This window comes from Cyprinus carpio, chromosome B25 (genome assembly GCF_018340385.1).
Source record: "Cyprinus carpio isolate SPL01 chromosome B25, ASM1834038v1, whole genome shotgun sequence".
Lineage (NCBI taxonomy): Eukaryota > Metazoa > Chordata > Actinopteri > Cypriniformes > Cyprinidae > Cyprinus > Cyprinus carpio.
Window position 1 is genome coordinate 3,033,990 of NC_056621.1, and position 14,797 is coordinate 3,048,786.

Genomic DNA, 14,797 nt, shown 5'->3' on the forward strand with positions numbered 1-14,797 from the left:
CTAAACTGAAATGTGAAACATTTGTCTTGTCTTATCGATAACGGGTTTTATGAATAAATATTGTTTTATTAAAACACCATGTTTTTAGCAAATATGCTATGTATATATAGAGAAGTAGAAAAAGTATTCATTATATCTGTGGGGATCACAACCACATGGTGGAAGGAAATCCTGTTTGCAGTTTAAAAATGCTTCGGTTTACGTGTGTTGTGAAGTGAATACAAATCTCAAGCGTGTTGAGAGGAGTTTAACATGTGGACTTTAGTGTTCAGCAGGAGTGGAGGATCATTGTAGTTCTCTGAAGAAAAATTGCATCATGTTATCTCTCCTTCTTTGCCTATATTCAGAAGGATAGTAAAGATAATAAATAGTAGAAAAAAATTGAAAGAAGGATGATATAAATATGAGGGCAGCTGGATTCAAATCTGCAGTCCCAAAAGGTGATCACCACGAACACCGAGGACAGTTGAGAATTGCAATACTTTATCAGCAGGGATGCATTAAAATTGATCAAAAGTGACAGTAAAGACATGTCTAAGGTAAAAACGATCATTTAAAAAAAAAAAAAAAAAAAAGCTGTTACGTTTGAGCAGCCACATTGAGCAGCATTAGAATTGACTTCTGAAGTATCACTGAAGACTGGAATCATGATGCTGAAAGGTGCAGCTTGCACTCACAGAAATAAATTAATTTTAAAAAATTATTCCAAATAGGAAAACAGTTATTTTACATTGTAATATAGTTCACAATTTATCGTTTTTAACCATATTTTTGATTACATAAATGCGACTTGGTGAATAAAAAAAAAATTGTACCGACCCCAAACTCTTGAAAGGTAGTATTATATCTGTTTCTTAGATCAAAATTCTTAGAACAAAAAAACATAAGTAGTATATAGAGTTACACCACTAATGATGGACACCGTAAGATTTTTATCATTGTTTGCAAATTTGTTCCATATACGCAAGGCCAGGTAAGCATTACGGATGTAAGAAAAAATCAGGACAATTTAAGAAAAGCCAGTATGGTCTTATGCCCTCTAGGAGATGAACGGAGATATTATAGCAATTCTAAACAGAGATTTTTCATTCCCATACGGATACTCTACAATGCCTGCACCTAAACGCCGACTGGTTTTGTTTTAAGACAAGGTCATTTAGGGATCATGAAACTGTGTCAGCACTATCAAAGGAGAGCTCGTGAGCAATCCTCAGCAAACATCACAGCAGAGAGATCTTATTAGCTGACTAATGTTAGCGTTGATCACACAAGCGAAAATGACATCACACCTGATAACGAAACACATCTTGCCTCTTGCGTGGTCATCCGTCACCACATGCGCAACACATAACAACACTTTTTCAATGGCAGCCACGCAAAACCACACAGCATGGGAACCATTTCCCTTGGATGCTCTGATCCGAGGGGGGCAAAAAAACAACATAATGTATTCCTGGAGGAGATTACAAGAAGAATGGAACCAGAGGATAGTGTGCACGCTTTAAAGTGGGCCATACGATTGACAAATGGCTGTAGGAGTAATAGCTTGATCTTTCTGACATCATATTTAAGGAAATGAACACTTTTTTTTACCTTAGGGTTAAAGAGTATTTCATATGTTTACATTTATATCGACCTCACTAGTTACAATAGAAAAACGTTTATACAACAAATACCGATTAGTTTAGAACTGACTTTAAATTGTAACAAACTGTTGAAAAAAAAAAAAACAAGCTGGTCTCCACCATGTTCAGGCAGGCTTTTGGTTGGTTTATATGGTTTGGGTACTTTACAGCAATAGGCCTGCAACATTTAAATGTAGGCTACTATAACAATGTTAATGCAAAAATACAGTTTTTGGAATAAAAATGTCATGGACATTTTTTTGACCAGAATTTAAACAAAACAACAAATTTTAATTTAAAAATTTGTATTTTATCACAATTACAATTTGAGGGGGAAATAATAGTTTGTTGTTTAATTTATTAAAAAAATTAATTCTTTATATTGTTATTTCCACAACAGGAGCATTAAATAGACCAAAAAAAACATCTTAAAATTATTTAAATAGAAGAAAACAGTATTTTAAAATTCTAAAGCAGGGTTATTATTAGAAACTAAAACCATAATATAAACTAATATATATAACTATAATATATAGGAAGCTAGAAGCAATTCGGTAGATCGGGGGAGCATGTTCCCTTCAGAAACAAAATGTGAACCCACTTCGGAGGGCCATCAGATGTCAGAGGTAGTAAAATGACGACTGCGATGTTCATTATAAAGCCTACCACAGAACATCTTGAATGGCTTAGGAGTCATTCTTGTCTACATCTGCGCCAGCAGTGAAAACAATGGTGTTGGTGTGAGTAACAAGGTCACTCGGGGCGGGTCTAACGTTAGCCGCCAGTCCAGTCTATGGCTGAAATTATACTGTCAAATCAAACTATTGTGGGTAGGGGCCTGTATGTGTGAAGTCACTCACAAAGATCAGCTTGATTGAGGAAAGGGGTAATAGAGATTTTAGTAGAGTAAAAAAAAACAAAACACTGGGTGGGATTTTTATCGTTTAGGGTGGTTGTGTAACAACACACTGCCAACACACATTGAAGTTTCAAACAACTTAAATTAATGACCATAGAGTATAGAAAGCCCAATTGAAGTACTTGTGTATAATAGTTGTGCATCCTCCCCACAGACACCACCTGAGGTGTTATTTACAATCTGCCATCGAGTTTTATTCAGAAAAATAGATGAAGCAATAGTTTATAATACAGGTTTCCTGGTTTAACAAGCAAAAAATTTGTTGCTAGACAGGCTGCTCGTAAAGTAAATTCCTGCAAATCCTTGTCTTGTGTAATCATTTACTTTATGGTAAAAAATTTCGAACCCACAATGGTTTTGTCCAAAAAATACATAAAGTTACATTATGACTTACTACACATGAAGTTTACAAACTGGAGGAAAAAGTGATTCACAACGAATTCCGGAACATGACATAAACATTCTTCTAATGTTGCGACAAGACAGTTTTGCCCTCATTATGCAAATTCCGAGTCTGGACACGTATGTCAATAGATCCGTTTCGATTTGAATTTAAGCTCTCATGTTGGTCCGTAAGCCCTTGAGAGTGTAAAACCACAAAAAACACCAGGAAAGACAAAACAGCGGGTTCGATCAAAACCACACAGAAACAGTATCTCACCACTGGCTCCGCACCCACTCTGCACTTTTCCACCAGCTCTAATTTGCTTGTGGATATGAACTGTGTTATGTAGTTTGACTATAGCGTTCCCATTGTTGGCCAAGTATCAATCGTTGTCAATTCCACTACAGTTGGAAGCGGGTCCTGAGTGCGACACCATTTTCTGCGCTTCCCAGTATTCCTTGAGTCCAGATCTCTCAGTACCGCGGTCTCCCACAAAGAGATCCACTGGCAAATAGCCCATCACTCCATCCTGGACTTCTCAGCTTCACCAATAGAAAACCAGCTGGGAGAAGCGTTAGAACAACGCTGTAGCCAAGTGAGAAAGTGAGAAAGAAAAGGAGAGGTGAGACAAGTGTTGAGGATCAGTTGGAGGAAAGGCCGCTTAAATTCATAAAGCAGTTTAATGAAGCATTAGATAGCTGTGTAGTGAGGAAAACAGACTGAAATTGACGCTCAATAGTTGCCTGTAAACGTGCCCTCTGGCATTTGCTCTCTAATCGTATTTATGGTTGGTATTATTTAAAACATGACACATCAAGACATGCTGACGCCAGGTTTGACATTTCCACATGCCACTTTAAAAAAGGAACCAAGAACTCGTTCAAATCAGGCAAAATGGTGACTTAAAATTGTTGAAGTTCCCTCAGGCTTTTTTCCTGATTTTGAACTTAATCTTGGTCAGATGGTAAATTATTGGCTTTGGATTTTTTAGGTAGTACATTTTCAATTAGAAACCACATTGCATTAAATGTTTATCTGATATTTTTGGATTTTCTGACACCGTTTCTCAATGAGTGGGACTCTTTAACAGCTTTAACCAAAACACCATTCAACAGTTAGAGGTCAGTTAAAAAAAAAATTTAGCCAGGATTATATACCTTAGATATATATATCTATAGATATTATATATCTATATATATATATTATTTATTTAGTTTATTGGTTTTGAAGACGAAGAATAGGTTTTAGTGAGAAATGTTGCCACATAAAATGTTAAGATTACCATAGGCAAAAAAAAAAAAAAAAATAATAATAAATACTTTATTTAAATTGACCAAAAGTTGTCAGTATATATTAAGGTAAAAAATATATAGATATTATTTCAAAACAGCTTTACTTTTGAGCAGCACAACTGTTTTCAACATTGATAATAATAACGAAATGTTTCTTGAGCAGCAACTCAGCCATATTAGAATGATTTCTGAAACTGAAAAATGGAGTAATGATGCTACAACACACAGAAATATAAATTACATTTTACAATACATTTGCAAATGGTTTATTTGAAATTGTAATCTTTTACAATATTCCAGTATTCCTGTATTTTTGATTGATTAAATGCAGCCTTGGTGAGCATTAAGTTTCTTTCAGAACAACATAAAGTAAATCTTAACCAAACCCAAACTTTTGAATGGTTAGTGTTATATAAAATCCAGATGTGGACCCTGGACCACAAAACAGTCAATAAGGGTCAATTTTTGCAAATTGGGATTTATATATCACCTGAAAGCTGAATAAATAAGCTTTCCATTGATGTATGGTTTGTTAAGATAGAACAATATTTGGCAGAGATACAACAGAAAATAGCATTAATTCTAAATAAATTAATTTTTCTGCAATGCTTGCTGGGAACAAACCAAACAGGGGGGGGGGGCCCCCCTTTTAAACAAATATAGGCAATTAATATGAATTTTTTCTGCAGACAAACTGTGGTTTGGCTGGGGTTGCAACAGCATGTAAGGGAATACTATGTTTTTTTTGGAAAGCACGTGTTTTCCCATTTATCACATAAAACTATTAATGCAAAGTCTTATTCACTAACCAAACACTACAGTACAACCTGGGTACCATCTATATTTAATTTTTTTTTTATTTTCTAACATAACGACTTAAGTAAAATTGGGTTATTATTAGATTTATTTAGTAAAATGAAGAGCTATGTGTGCATGGACAGTTGCAATATTTTGAATAACAATGCAAACGCATTGCAAAATAAAACAATAGTATGCAACAGTTTATTCAGTGGAATTTTCTCTCATGAATACAGTCTTTGTATGTTGCTTTTCAGGCCCTTTTTGAAGCCTTGACAGCCCCTGTTCTGGCTGCCTTAAAAAGTGTTAAAGGAGGGAAGGAGGAAGTATAGACGGGATATGAGAGCAATGTGTGCCTATGTGCGTGTTGTTAAGTAAAACCTGGAGTGTCAAAGCAAGCATAATGGATGTCTTTGTTTGGTTGCTTGGGTTTCGTGAATATATAATCATGTGCAGCTGTAACGGGGGCTGAGAGAGAGAGGCTGTAAGCAGGGGTTTGCTGTATAGTAGTAGGCTGAAAGAAAGGAAAGCCCTTTCACATCAACCGACTGACCGCTAAGTAGTAAAGGGAGAACAGGCGGCGTGGTGCTGACTGAGAAACACCTGAAACACCCAACCACCTGACCAGAGATCAGTGTCATGACCTCACACGTAAACCCCCGGCACAGCCCCTTTCTGTTTCAAAGATCTCCTTTTACAAGCCGCCAACAAGTGTCCATTTTTTGCATTAAAATCAAAAAGCTCTTTTCCAAACACTTCATCAGTCTAATCAAGCTGGACTTCTGGAATACAAGCATATTCAAGGTGTGACAGGTTTTTTTATTAGCCTGCTGGGAAACAAGTTAACATCTTAAGGTTAAGAAACTAGGGCCAGGCTCTAGAACCAGTCTGGAAAAAAAAAAAATTCAAAATAGTGGAGCGAGGGAATTGAGAGGAGTGTTGAACGAAATACATTTTCATTAAACTCTGCACAAGATCCCAATGCAATCATGATGCATTAACGGAATAGTTTATCCAAAGTTAAAAAAAAATTGCCCTGAAACCCTCAGGAAAGATGTAAATGTTAGATTTTGTGTAGAGCAATGTGGCATCACTTGCTCACCAATGGATCAAGGCCCCCCCTCCCCCCAGTGAATGGGTGCCGTCAGAATGAGAGTCAATAAGTGATAAAAACATCACAATGATCCACAAGTAACACACACCACACCACTCCAGTCCATCAACTTAATGTCTTGTGAAGCCAAAAGCTGCATGTTTGTATACACAAATCCATCATTAAGATGTTTTAACTTTAAACCGTTGCTTCTAGTAAAAATACCTGTCCAGAATCCATAAATCTTCCTCCGATGAAATAGTCCATCCCCTGTTCCTCTCTCACCTCAAAAGTCCATGACATATTTTTAAAGAATAGTTTTTGACTGTTTTGCTTGCAAACAATGCTGATCTGGCATATTTTTCACTTGATTCAGATGAGATGACTGGAGAAAAACAGTTTATGAATTGAGAACTCGTATCGTTGGACTCTGAAACATCAGTTTAAAGTTAAATACATCTTAATGATATATTAGTTTCTTACAAACATGCAGCTTTTTCACTTCATAAGATGTTAATCAATGGGGCTGGAGTGTTGTGGATTACTTGTGGATCATTGTGATGTTTTTATCAGCTGTTTGGACTCTCATTCTGGCCGGGCATCCAGAGGATCCATTGTGAGTGAAGTAAATGATGTGTAATGCTAAATAAAAATAATTTGTATTCTTTGTCGAATTAAAAATCACACCAAGCATTACCAAGCAGAACGTCTTTGGTTCTCATATGAACACAATGCAGTGAGCAAACACTGAATTTTAACTAGTCTTGAGTCATAATGGACTACTTTTATTGGTGCTTTATGTCCTTTTTGGACACTTTTTGGACATTGCACGGTTTAATCCTCTTGAAAAGAATAGCATGAACATACTTAAAAAAATGTCTCATTTGTGTTCCAAAAGAAAGACACGAGAAATTATAAGATTTTCGTAAGAACTCGTTCTCTAACTTACCTAGTTCCAAAAAAAAAAAAAAAAAGTTCCCTCCCAACCGAGTTCCATCAGTCGTGGAATTAGAAACATTGGCTTTCTCTGTCTGCAAAAGAGAGAGAAAAAAAACCTTGAGTTTTTCATTTTTCCTTCCAAAAAGCAGTTCCAGCTGTACTCTCTTTAGCTTGTGCCTAATCAGGTTTAAGCTAATTATGAACTTAGATCAAACGTCTATAAACAAAACACGGCGTTCAAATCACTTACTTACAAACGTCCCGTCGTGGCGTATAGGTTGAAAGACGGCTACGTCCACCTGCCCCCCACCCAAACACAAACCATAAAATCTGAGTTTCCTTCCTTCCTTGCTGTGCTTTAAAAATCAAAGGTGACTGTTTCAGCTTGAGCTCTTGCAGATGTAATGATGGTGGAAATGAAAAGCAAGAACATTTCTTTGTTGCGTTTGTTAGCGTAGAGCTGGGTCTGATAATATTATCAGTGTTTGTGAGGATGAAGGTGATGATAAAGATGAAGATAAGCTAACACACACCGTGTGTTTTCTGTCTTCCTGTAATTTCCGCTGCCAGATTCTTGCAACAGACATCCTCCAAAAACAGAGGAATGTGGAGTGAAACAGTAAAAATAACTTTGCCTTGTCCTTTAGAGTCGTTTTTATATAGCTGCGGTTTAGAAGCACTGTATGGGGGACTGCCAGTAAAGTTTGAATTACTTACAAGCTCTTGGCATTCAGCTTGGATTAAATGATTTAGGACAAACTGCGATGTATTCCAATAATCATCTTTTTTAAACAATTGCCAAATATGCTAAAAACAATATGCAAGACTAAAACCAAAATGCAGTTGACTTCGAAAAACGCAAAACGCCATTTGAACACCTGCAACCATATCTGATGCACGACTCTCTGACACTTGCATCTGAAAACTTTTGGTTCTTACTCCAGCACTGTAACTGCCAATAGTGAAAAAAGGAAGTAGTTAAGGAGAATGTCTACGTAAAATAGGAAATGGAGGGAAAGCCGCAGTCACTACTCACGATAGATGGCCCTGAAAAGCCCATCACACAGCTTGTCGATTACATGATTATAGGTGCTGGGTTGCGAGGAAGCTTGGTGAATTTTAATCTAATTCTGCGGGTCAACACGCAATTTACAAACACGGCAGACAAATGAAAGGTAAACGAATCAGGGTTCTTGCAAACGATTCGCGTCAATAAATTCAAGACATTGCAATTGTTTCAAGAGATAAAAACAACTTGTCAGACGGAACGACTGATGTGGAATTTCTGTTAACTTACACATGCGCTCAGCATTTGGAAAAAAAGAAAAAAACGACCAAATTAAAACAAAGAAACAAAAGAGGCATAAGTACGTAACCTCAAAAACGATGTAAAAGGCACACATATAGCACCCCACTAAGCCATACACAATATCATCATTAGTGCTCATACCTTACGACAAGGTTTAAGAGATGGTTTTAAATCACTAAAATTGCCACTGATGCATAAACTCATCCTGCACCCTTGTGTGTGCCTATTAGCTCAAACTGGGCCAAAATATTAACGGAACGTTGTACTGTTTCATTTTGACTCAGATTTAAACCATTGCGTTCACCCCCAAAACACCTGTAGAAACCCATCTAGCAACAACAAGGCAATTGCCTTTTAAAACCCTCGCATTGGTGGTAATGTTTTGCATTGGCAAGCACCTCCTTGGAGAGTACTTAAATACAGATAGCAAAATTTGTCAGAAAATGGTTTCAAATAAAATATTTCCTCTCTAATGTGCAAATTAATTTCTACTGTACACTTAATTTTTCTTTCAAAGCTGTACATAAAACAAAGATTACTGAAGAAGATTATGTTTTACAAGAAAGTAATATGTTAGTCCTTCTACTTCGAAATTTTATGCTTAGTTCACTGTTACTTGCTGCTTCTTTGGCATTTCTGAGTAAAATTGTTTCAACCTGCACTGTAATTATTATTTAAAAGATTAAATAAAAGATTAATTGGAGTATATTTTATGAGAAAATACTACGGGATTTTCAGTATTGTTAGTTAACAATTCAACGGTCTTGAATTCACTTTTTAACTTTAATTAGCAATGTTCCAAGTAAAAACATGGTTTCAAAGTAAATCTTTTTTAAAACTGAAACTATGTAAAAACTTTCTAAGCTGAAAAAAAATGTGTAGGTTGCATATTGAGTTTCCCAAAACGCATCGTTAAGCCTACATTGATCCTAGAACCATTACCACCAATGGAAGCTGCGCTCAGCTTAGGCGTACGATGCTTTTGGGGAACGCAGCCATGGGTTGGTTACCGTGAAAAAGGCTGGGTGCGTTAGCGCTATAATGACAAGAAATTGGTTCGACCAATGAGTTTGAAGTGAGAACTGTACAAAGAATGGAAGACATCTTTGAGGAGGAAACCTGTCATTATTTTGCAAATTCAGTAAGTGATGCAAAAGTTACACACTTTACCTTTAACTTGATGAGTTGAGACGGCTCCGTTCTGAATGTGAATGGACTGACATATGACGTTTTATGTTTGGTTATGTGTCATGACATGCATTCCGCTACACTAGGTTCGGTTTGTGAAGTACCAAGCACATTTACACACACAACTCAACCATGAAAACCTTGCCCCACAATCAAGCCTTAACACCCAAACCTTCAGACCGCCGCCATCCACACCTGGTGCTTCTCGCCAAAGTGAAAACGAAAACACTATATAAGAACAACATTTAGCCTTGTCAGGATGGACATCGTCCCTCTACTTTCATTTAACCTTATAAGCTCTACATTTAATGACTCAGCAGAGGCTGAGAGCGCTTACCTCGGGCGCACAATAAAATCATGCAAAGGGTTTATGCATTTTGGATTACTTTGATCATTCCACTTTCACTTGCCGGGGCACCATGCTTGCAAACACAAGCTGCTTAAAGACTCCGGGGAGGGTCAGGCAACCTACTGAATTCGCCCCCCCCCCCCCATACTGACCGGGAACTTTAGAAAAGTGGTGACATTGGGATCAACCTAATCATGAAAAATCGACATGAAAATTTACAATATTGACAACCTGTTCCACACACATGGCATAAGCCATATAGTATAGTTCATGACGAAACAGTACCTTAGTGAGGCCAAAGCAGCCGAGAGATTATGTAACTGTGTTTGCAATTTTAACAAATCTTAGATACAATACAAACCTTAAGTTTTTATAAGAGTATAAAATATCTTATTAGTGGGTTAATGTTAATTAGGCAAAGCATTATCACTATTAGTTCCACTATGCTTACATTGCGATTTTTTACACCAAACCACTTGCCTATTAATAGTAAAAACCGGTTGGATAATAAAAAGGGGGGTGCAGCGCGACTCTAAATTAAAATGACTATAAATTACGTTAGTTATGAAAATCGAATTTGAGCAGTTATTTAAAATGCTTATTAGTATATCTATATTAATATACTATATATATATAGTATATATATATATTATATATAAGTAGTATATATATAATATAATACTATAATAATTATATAATATGGATGTAGCAGGGAGATATGTGTGTACACCAGGATTATAATTCATTTATATATACACATATATAATTTTTGTTTTTATTATTAATTGTTTTGGGGCATTTTATTTTGAAAATGTTGCGTGCTTTTATTGAATATAGTATGTACGTCGGCTGATGTCATACGTAGGTAAGGCGTTCAAAACGCAGCGCAAATCGGAAGTTCGTCCTCTTTGCTTCAATGCCATCAGAGAGGAGAGAGGTACGATTTTCATGAGCTCCGTTCATTAAATGTTAAAATGTTTTATAAGTGTTCATGTCATGTCTGTGTGGCCCAATACGAGAAAGTATTCTGGGTAATGTTATATTTGACCATTAGTTTGTGTTATTAACTTGGTAAATGTAGTTCATTTGAGTGCTCTTTACTGGTGAATAGTGCATTGCGTGAGATGGCGGCAAAGTGTGTGCGTTGCGTGTGTGAAGCATATGTTAGCGGCTATGCGGCTAACATCGCAATTAAGGAATATTTATATATATATATATAAATGAATAGAAATTGATAAATAATAGATCGAGATGTTTAATTAAAAAGATGTATAATTATATTTTGTAAACAATATTAAATATATGTTTTAGTCTTTAATATATTTTGTATTTTGTACACTTAGGAGATATATTTTATATATATTGTATATTGCATTCATTGTGTGATCTGTGGTTAATTGCCTGGGGTACTTAACATGTATTTTGTGGTTAACAGGCATAATTAAGAGCTGTTGCAGATAACAGTGCCTGTCTGTTTGCTTGTTTTACTACACAGGTATGTCAAATAGTATGCAAGAAACACTATAATGCTGTTTTGAATTATTGGTATATAAGAAGGACATGTTTGTGAATGTATTATATTATATGACTTAGTTTATTATTTTTATTACTCATACTATTATTATATATATTCTATATATTATGTGTGTTGTAAAGTGTGTGTATGTTTCTCTTTGCTTCAATGCCATCAGAGAGGAGAGGCATAATTAAGAGCTGTTGCAGATAACAGTGCCTGTCTGTTTGCTTGTTTTACTACACAGGCACTACAAGTAAATCCTCATCAGTTAAAAACCAGCTTTGTGTGGACAATCCTTTTATTTAACATCCCTAAAACACAACGCAGAGGAACAACCGCTACAAAACTGGTGCCGTGACCCGCCGACTGGTTGATCGTTGTCGACCGCTGGGATTGCTGACGTGGTGTGTGACTACCGATGAGGGGGGCTGGAGGTGCTTCTGTCATCTGTTGCTGTTTCTTCGGTGGAGTTCGGACGTCTGGCAGATTGAACCGTGTCTAGGAGGAGACTGCTGACGTACTGTGTTGCAGAAATTCAACGCTGAAGACGCAGGTGTGCGAAGTACAGACTGTTGAACTGGTGATTTGTGTCTAAGGTGGATCGAGTGAGCAGCGTGCTGGATCATCGAGGAGTGTCGCCGCCTAACTTGTTCTGACTGAACTGTAAATGAAGGTACTTCACGTCATCAATTGACTTTTTGACAGGAGGATTTGAAAAAAAAAGTGGACCGTGCTTTATATGAGTTTTAAGGTCATATTTTTTTTTTTCCTTCACTTTTCTAAATTTAAACTGTTTCTCTTAAATTGATTTATTTGTTTTGTTAATATTTTTGTGTTTTGACAGTATTCTGATGTGTGAGCGAAATGGCTGCTAAACAAAGTGGTTTGGGGTGGGACAACACGTTTACAGCTGGTAGGGGGCGGGGCAGTCTTTTGAATACGCCTGACAGAGCAAAGCTGTTTGGAGATCCTGAGTACTGTAGTACAGGTCGGGGTAGAGGAATTGGTCTTTCCCCCGATGACTGAGTTCAAATGTGCGGTAGTCCAATCGCTGCAGCCAGTAACTATGAATTCGCTCCTCAAGAGTCAGAAATGTCTGGTCAAATGAGTAACCTCATAAGACAAATTGGTATTGAGATTGGGCAATCAATTAGAGAGAGTATGATGAGGCCTGACTTTTCTAACCATCCATCTGCTAGAAAGTTACAGGAAGGTGTCAGTGGTCATGTGACTGACCCCTCTAATACTACTGTCATTGACGCGTCAAAAATGAACTTGATCCTGAGAGCTGAGGTGTCCGCACCACCACACTTTCGAGGAGATAGTTCAGACAAATACTCAGTCCTGGAATGGGAAGACATGATGAGGGTATATTTGAACAAACTTGATGTGACAGAGTCTGAAATGGTTGATGAGATAATGAACAGAGTTATGGGGCGGGCCAGAGATGTAATGAGAGTATGGCTGCGCAATGGTTCTACAACTCCAACTGTTGATTCTGTATTTTCTGTTTTGAAGCAGCACTTCGGGGACCAGAGCAGTTCAGGTATTCCTTTAGCTGACTTCTATTCTGTGAGACCATATCCCAGGGAGAGCGCTTGGGATTTTTGGATAAGACTAAACAAGGCAGCGGATGTTGCAGAGCAAAGTTTAAGATGGGAAGGGAGATCCCTGGATAACAGGAGCAAAGAGGTGGCCGTTATGTTCATTCGTAACTGCCCTGACAAAGAGTTAGCTTTCGTTTTCAAGAGTAAGCCTGTACAGTCATGGAATGCATCTGAGGTGCAGGAGCAGCTTGACGAGTTGTTAAGGGAACGCAAGTTGACGAATCACACTGTCAAACAATTCACCACGGTTGTCTCAGAGCCAGACGTTGATGTGCCTGTCTCATCGTCTAAGTCTGAACAGGGTGGGGGCGTAGCTGACGAGAATGCATTGGACAAAGTCCTGTCTTTGCTTGAAAAAACGTTAGTGTGCAACACTCAGTCTGTACGAGGCCCCTGGCCTAAACGAACGGGGCAATAAGATTCGAGAGTGCAGAGTGTGTCAAAGCGGTGAGCACAGCACGACTGCTCATTGTAAAATGTACAATTTGTGTTTCAAGTGTTTTGCGGCTGGACATGCGAGCTACAACTGCGACAGTCATAGAGTAACGTCCAGGGTGGGCTCCGGTCAGCATGACAGAGTTGCATCTCAGGGAAACTAGACAGCTCCCTTCGGGCAGAGGGCGAAGTGGGGCTGTGTAGTTCCTCTGAGAATGATTTTGAGTCTGTTTATTCTTTCTTCTGTGAGAGTGTTGGCAAAACAAAAACGGTCATTTTTCAGAACAGCATGCAAGTTGATCAAAGTAACAGTTTATTTTATGCAAGTGTGTTACTACAGGACAAAGTTGAGCTTCGGGGGATGTTGGACAGTGGCTCCATGGCGACCACTCTGAGTGCGGAAGTTCTTCCTCAACTTGGAGACGCTGGGGTGCTGGACCGGGATATCCTGAGCTCTTCAGATATTGTCTTGGTGGGTTGTGGTGGCAAACAAACTACTCCAGATGGTGTGTGCAATCTGAAGATTGAAGTGTACGGGGTCAGTTTCATTGTCCCAGTTCTGATTGTAAGGGGTCAAAAGGACCCGATCATACTTGGCACAAATGTCTTGAAACCTCTAATAAGTCAGATGAAGCATACGGACCAATTTTGGAAAGTGGTAAAGAGACCTGACTCGATTGTGCAATCTGAAAATGGCCAATTTTTACGCATGCTTTCTTGTATCGAGAGATGGAGGGGTGATTCGATTCCTGATAGGGTGGGTACTCTGAGACTGAGGTCAGCTGTGACACTCCAGCCAAGGAGCGAACATCTTGTTTGGGGTCGTTTGCCTCCAGGGTCAGTACTGTCAGTAGGGAGCACAGTAGTCATTGAGCCCAGTACTTCACGTTGTGCGCACCGGAATGTGCTGATTGGGATGGTTGTTTCACCTTTGTGGGGCGATGGCTGGCTTCCAGTAAAGATGATCAACCCCACCAATGCAGAAATTGTGTTGAGGAAAAATGCGAAGGTGGCCGATGTGTATCCTTGCGTCGCTTTGGAGGACCTCGATCAAACCACTGACAGAGTGTTTAGTCAAAATGTAGGTGCGGTACGTTCTGACAAGTCATGTGGTAGCCTTACTGTGGGTGGCTCTACATCTGGAGCAAGTTTGACAGGTAACGGCAGGTTGGACGACCTGGGGCTGAGTGACTTGAATGTCGGGGATTGTGAAGTGTCTCCTTTTTGGAAGAACAAGTTAGTGGATCTTATTGAAAAATATGAGTGTGTGTTTTCCAGGCACAGTTTGGACTGTGGCGAAGCGAAAGGTTTTTGTCATCGTATCAGAGTTACAGACGACAGG